Below are 6,023 nucleotides of genomic sequence, written 5' to 3'. Positions count from 1 at the left end.
CTGGCAGCAGACGGCTCGTCTGGGACGCCCGCGTCAAATTATCTATGGTCGTCGGATACAAGAGCATGTTTGTTTTGATCTGATAAGCGGTTTAGTCAACTGAAAGGCAGGCATATTACCTTCCACAGGTGTCAGCCGCTGCTACTTGTTCGAGCGGGTAGCATCTTTACTGGGAATAAAGTTCACACTTAGGGAACTGCTGCTCAGCCTGGTATGGGAAGAAGAGTACGTTTTCTTCTGGTTGAGCAAATTTGACAGATTTAATCCAAATGAAGAGGTCAAGAAGGCTTTGATATACTGAACTGGAACGAATGGTTTTTAGGAAACTTAGGCTTCCAGTTGAGGAATGAGGTACCCAGTTCTACACTAGAAAGAAATAGCAGTTGTGGTCATTAACCAGCATAAGGGAATTGATATTCAGATGTCCAAAACCAAATTGACAATATCAGGATAATTAGGAAAGAATACCAACAAAGAATTTTGGCTAAAATACAATACACATTCAAGGAAAATATGCTATGGGATGTGCTTAGGCTACAAAAGGGAGCAAAGGAGAAAATATATGAACATTAGCAATCCAGCTAATATAAACATTGAAATAGCAATAGAAAATACAAATATATTGTAGATAAAACAATGAAATTACCCCAAATGATCTTACAGATCCCTGTCAAATCTGAAAAAAATATAGTATAATAAGGATGGCATGTACACACCAAAGCATAAAGTTAAAAAAATAGCCAATGCTCCAATTCTGACCCTGAGCTGTTTCTGATTATCTAGACTCAATTAGGCTCCATTGTTCCTAATTATTCTTTGCCTGATTTTGCATCTGCCATGCAGAATCTGTCTACTTCGTGTGTCATTTCAGGGTTGATGTTGGATAGCAGAAGTTGTTTACAGTGTTGATTGTTGTATCCTGTTTTGCTGGTCAGGAGTGCAGCATTTTGGGCATCTCAAGATTTAACATAAAATTGACAATACAGAACCATCATACAGATGTTTGATGGTTTCTACCTGTCCTGAATCACAAGAACATACACATAATGAATATAGCATCTTTTTGTATCTTCCAGCCAGACATCCTGAATGAAGAGTGTTTCCAAAGCACCAGAAGGCACAACAAGAAGCAAAGGATGGAATCTAATCAAGGAGAGAAGCAACCTAGAACTAAGGGGAAATTTCCTGACAGTGAGAACAATTAGCCAGTGTGAGGAGTCTGTAAATATTTTCATGGCCCTCTTTTTGACTCTTGCAGTGTACAGATCCACAATGGAAGGCAGGTTGGCAGCAATTGTTTTTTCTGCAGTTCTGATTATCCTCTGAAGTCTGTATCTGACAGTTATAGAGGTGCAGATGACAGACTCAAAGTGCCTTCCAACTCTGTTATGCTGTTATATATTAGCCTGATTTCATTTTTGTAATGTAGCTCTTGAAGTTTAATGTTCCCTCTCTTCTAGATCATCTATAAGCAGCTTCTGAGTGTTTGGTGACCCCTTTCTCATTTTATGATTAGCTTCATCAGTGCTGAGAGCATCAACGGGTATGTAGAGATTGATTAGGAAGATCTAGGTCAGTGATGGCTAACCTTTTTGCCATTGTGTGCCAAAAGCAGGAGGAGCACAGAGGGGGGGGTTGTGTGTGCGCCTGCCCCACACTCATAATTTTATGTGCCCTCCCCTGCACATGAATGTTTGACCCCCCTGTGCTCTCCCCGCTTTTGCCACGGGATGGCACGGTAGATAGACCCATTTTTTGCAACAAAAAAAGAGGCCTCCCCCCCCGGAGGTTCTCTGGAAGCAGGAAACAGCCCATTTGCCGACTTCCAGTTGGACTGGAAGGCCCGTTATTCACTTTCCCAAAGCTCCAGAGGGTTTCTAGGAGCCTGAGGAGGGGGAAAACGGCCTTCCCTGCCCACCCGGAAGCCCTCCAAAAATGGCCCATTTGTCAAATTCACGGTTGCCCATTGGGCCATTTTTCCGTGACCCGACAAAAGCGTGCACGACAAAAGCGGGCCAACAAAACCGTGTTGCTAAAACCGCGACGTCATCAACGCACCGACAACAGCGCAGCGACAACAGCGTGGAGACAGAAGGGCGCTTTACAACAGTGCGTTGACAGAAAGCCGATTTAACTTAAGGTAAGAATTAGGTTTAGGTTTAGGTTTAGGGTTAGGTTTAGCGTTAGGTTTTGGGTTAGGTTTTGGGTTAGGTTTAGCGTTAGGGTTAGGGTTAGCGTTACGTTTAGGGTTAGGGTTAGTGTTACATTTTTAGGGTTAGGTTTAGGGTTAGGTTTAGTTTTACAGCGCGCTTCTGTCACCGTGCTGTTGTCGGCGTGATTCAGCACTCACTCGTCTGAGTGCTTTAGAACATGCGGTTTTGTCACCGCGGTTTAGTTGGGCGCAGTTTTGTCGTTCGCCCTTTTGTCGGTGAACCCATTTTTCTCCCTCTGGAGGGTTTAGGAGGCTTCCCTGAAGCCTCCGGAGAGTGAAAATGGCCCAACGGGCAAACTGGAAGTTCAGGAACAGACTTCCGGTTTGCGCATTGGGCAGTTCTTTGTTCTCCGGAGGGTGAAAAAATTAGCTGACCAGCGTGCATATGCATACTGGAGCTAACAGGGCAATGCCCCGTGTGCCCTCAGAAATGCCTCCACGTGCCACTTGTGGCACACGTGGCATAGATTTGCTATCACAGGTCTACGTTATTGTCAGTCTTTTAAGTAAATTTTAAGAATTAAAACTGAGAAGTGAAATAGTAGCTTTCCTCTAAATAGATGGAGTGATAGTTCATTATTATATAATAAAATAGTTTGTATATCAGAATCCAAATCTGGGTCAATATCAGAGGTGAGGGAAATTCTATACTGGCTTAATTCTTGAATCTTGTTGTAGGTGTGAGCCTATAGGGATAATTTCATCTTCTTGGAACATGAAAGTTGGAAGTTACACTCTCCTCTAAGTTGTTGTCCAGTAGGTCTATGGAGATGTTTGTTTTAAAATCAGGAATCTATTCTGAAGATCTGTTAACTGAGCATAACAATGAATCATTGGAGGAGAGAAAAATTATCTCTACACTGAAGCATTGGTTTCTGTAGTAATTATCTTCTAGATAGAAGGCTGTAGCCTCAAGCAAGTGGGGAGAGTGCAGCTGAATCAGCTGGATTGGAGCATCTTTAAAATTCTGGAAGAGAAAACACTATTTTTGTTGAATAGTCTGCCATTCTAAACATCTTCTGTACATTGCATGATTTACGAACAAGATTCTTTTAAACCCTAGTAAACTAGGCAGAAATGAAATGTATCCAGATCTATGACCTTGGGATGACAGTTTAGAAGCTTGCTTGGCAGATTTATTACCGCTTTCTTATGCGCAGAATTCTTGGCCAACAAGCTGTTTAAAGGGATAAACAGCAGAGCCTGATCCTTTGACGCATTCAAGTTTTATTTCCAAACTGTTTTTAGTAGAACATTTCCCATTGTTAGATGTGATATGGCAACTACTAGCACCAGGCATTGTTAGAGCTTGAATGAGCTTATCAAGTTTAAATTGAATGTCATTTAGAGAAAAGAATTTTTGTGGGACAAAACTTTCCTTTCTGTTCCCTGCAATATAATATGGCTGATGGCAACTACAGTTATATCAGACCTTGTTGGGCAATATGGAGTTGGCAAGTGTTGTCATTTTTCAACCTACTTTGGAGAGGATGTGGAGTCTTCTTTTTCAAGATAGCAAGCTTGTTTTTAGGTAAAGGGGTACTTACAGTTCTGTGAGAAATAGGGTGGGCTAGGAAATATATAATTTGTTTATTCCTACCTTGGTTTGCTGTTTCCCCACCTTTTTGTGCCTTGTTGAATACTAGCTGGGTTTTTTATCAGTCTTTTCTTCTTAGTTCTAGGTTGTTTCTCTCCTTGATTTTCTTTGGTGGTCATTTCCAAAGTAATCTATTTTAATTTTTAGCTTGGATTTTTCTTCCCTTGTATAGATACCATTGCCACCTTTCAAGAAACTTTATATTTCCATGCACTACATGCTACATTAGCTTTAGAGGCCTCACCCATACTACATCACCCATATATAGTTAACTTAAGCTTGCCAATGGCTCCTTTCAAAATAAGTTTTTAAAACTTTATAGTCAAGGTAGGATACCAACAAAATCTGAACTAAGAATCAAAGAAGTGTCTAGAAGCATGCTAACACAAGTCATTGCACTGTAAAATTATGAACAACCCCATTGCCACTATCTGTGGGCTAATATGAAGTTGGGTTAGCCTATAAAGTAGGCCTGTCTACCCAGATATTTGAAGAGATAAAGGAGAACAAGGACAATTAGAAAGGAGAACAAAGTAGGGAAAAGGAGGACACATGATTCTTTAATAATTGCTCTACATTTATTCGAGGGGAAGGGATTACAAGTGAGTAAACAGTCACACAGTGGGAAGAATGTGCTAGCTTCAATTGTTTGCCTATGGTGTTCCTGGTTAGATGGTAAAAGCTTTCAGTTGGTGACTAATTAAGGTCCTGTCAATTTCAGGCAGCAATGCAAGCCAGCCTGAAGGTAATAATCAATTAATTAGGGTCACTGCTCAGAGCTTGTTAACTCGCAATTAGCACTTATTAGGAAAGTGCTGCCTAATAGGAAAAAAAAAGCTGCTTGAGGAGAGAGAGATGCTCAAAAAGCCAGACAATATTTGATTTTAAGACTATGTCTGCCAGATGGAGGTAGGTAGAAATAAAAATGACATGTCTTCCTTTTATTGGATGTCTAGTAGCCCTACACAGGCTTACTAGCCTTTGAGTAAAATTGTCTACCCACCGCATGTATCCAGAGCCAAACAAACATTCTTTTGGGCCAAAGTGATACATTAGGTTTCAGACCAGAATTTGGTAATAACTGTCAACTCTTCAGAAACTTCACTTATTCAGGAATTGGTTTAGTTAGCAGAAGACTCACAAACACAACTCAGTTGGACTCTTTACTGTAAACAAAAATGAGACCATCTAATGGATGATCCAGAGTCCCAATGGGAGTGGGCGACATACAAATTTTATTAAACTCGAAACTTGAAACTCGGATCATTTGCTACTATAGTGCATTTGTGCCCCTGAAGTTAAACTCTAGGCTTTTTCCACAACAGAGTTAATAGACGCTTCAACAGTCTCTTGATGGCTGTAGGAGGTAGAAGGGAAAATGTTACTTAGCAATTCTGTATAGCTTGCCCCCTTCAGTACTTATTTACAATCTCTTTACTTTTGTGCATTCTTTCGCGACTCTGCTTCAGGCTACCATTTTGCCTAAGGCGCCCCTACTTTTCTGGAGTTTAGTATAGTGTCCTCCATTTCTATTATCCTAAATGAACCTGTTGAAAGCCTATCTAGCCCAGTTTCTTTTTCCTTGAGCAGCCAAGTGATCTTCAGTTTAAAAATGCAAGCAGGAGATTTGTACAGGAACCTCCAGGTTTGGAAGAACTAAATTTAATTTTTTCAAAAGAGGAAATATAATTTATGCAATTAATACATGAAGACTTGTTCATTTAAAAGAAATCATAGGGCAGGTGTGTTAGTGCTATTTACACATATGAAACATTAGTTTTAAAGTTTTCATAAAACGAATTATTAGACTGGAATGTGCATTTAGTTTTCCTCTCAGATCATCTTCCACATTTGCATTCACATGTTGTATAAAAGAAAAAAAAATACCCCCATGCTATCACTGTGCTAAACAACTAATTTCCACAACACCATCTTATGCCCTGAGATGTCAAACCACCTAGTAAGGCTGTATTTAGTATTACTATTATCCTTTTCATCTTTCCTGTTTCTTTAGCTTCTTATGACTATAACTTTGTTATTTCTATCTCATGATTTATGTTGATTGTTTTTATTAATATCTTATTATGATGTATGTTGTTTAATTACTTAGTATCCTATGACTGTCACTGAGTGTTGTATCTTATTATTTATGATTGTACTTCATGTTTATGATAATGATTTATCAGTTGTTGCTTGTATCAGAGACAAATTCCT

The sequence above is a fragment of the Thamnophis elegans genome, chromosome 1, assembly GCF_009769535.1.
Source record: "Thamnophis elegans isolate rThaEle1 chromosome 1, rThaEle1.pri, whole genome shotgun sequence".
NCBI classification, from domain to species: Eukaryota; Metazoa; Chordata; class Lepidosauria; order Squamata; family Colubridae; genus Thamnophis; species Thamnophis elegans.
This window is presented reverse-complemented; position numbering follows the sequence as displayed.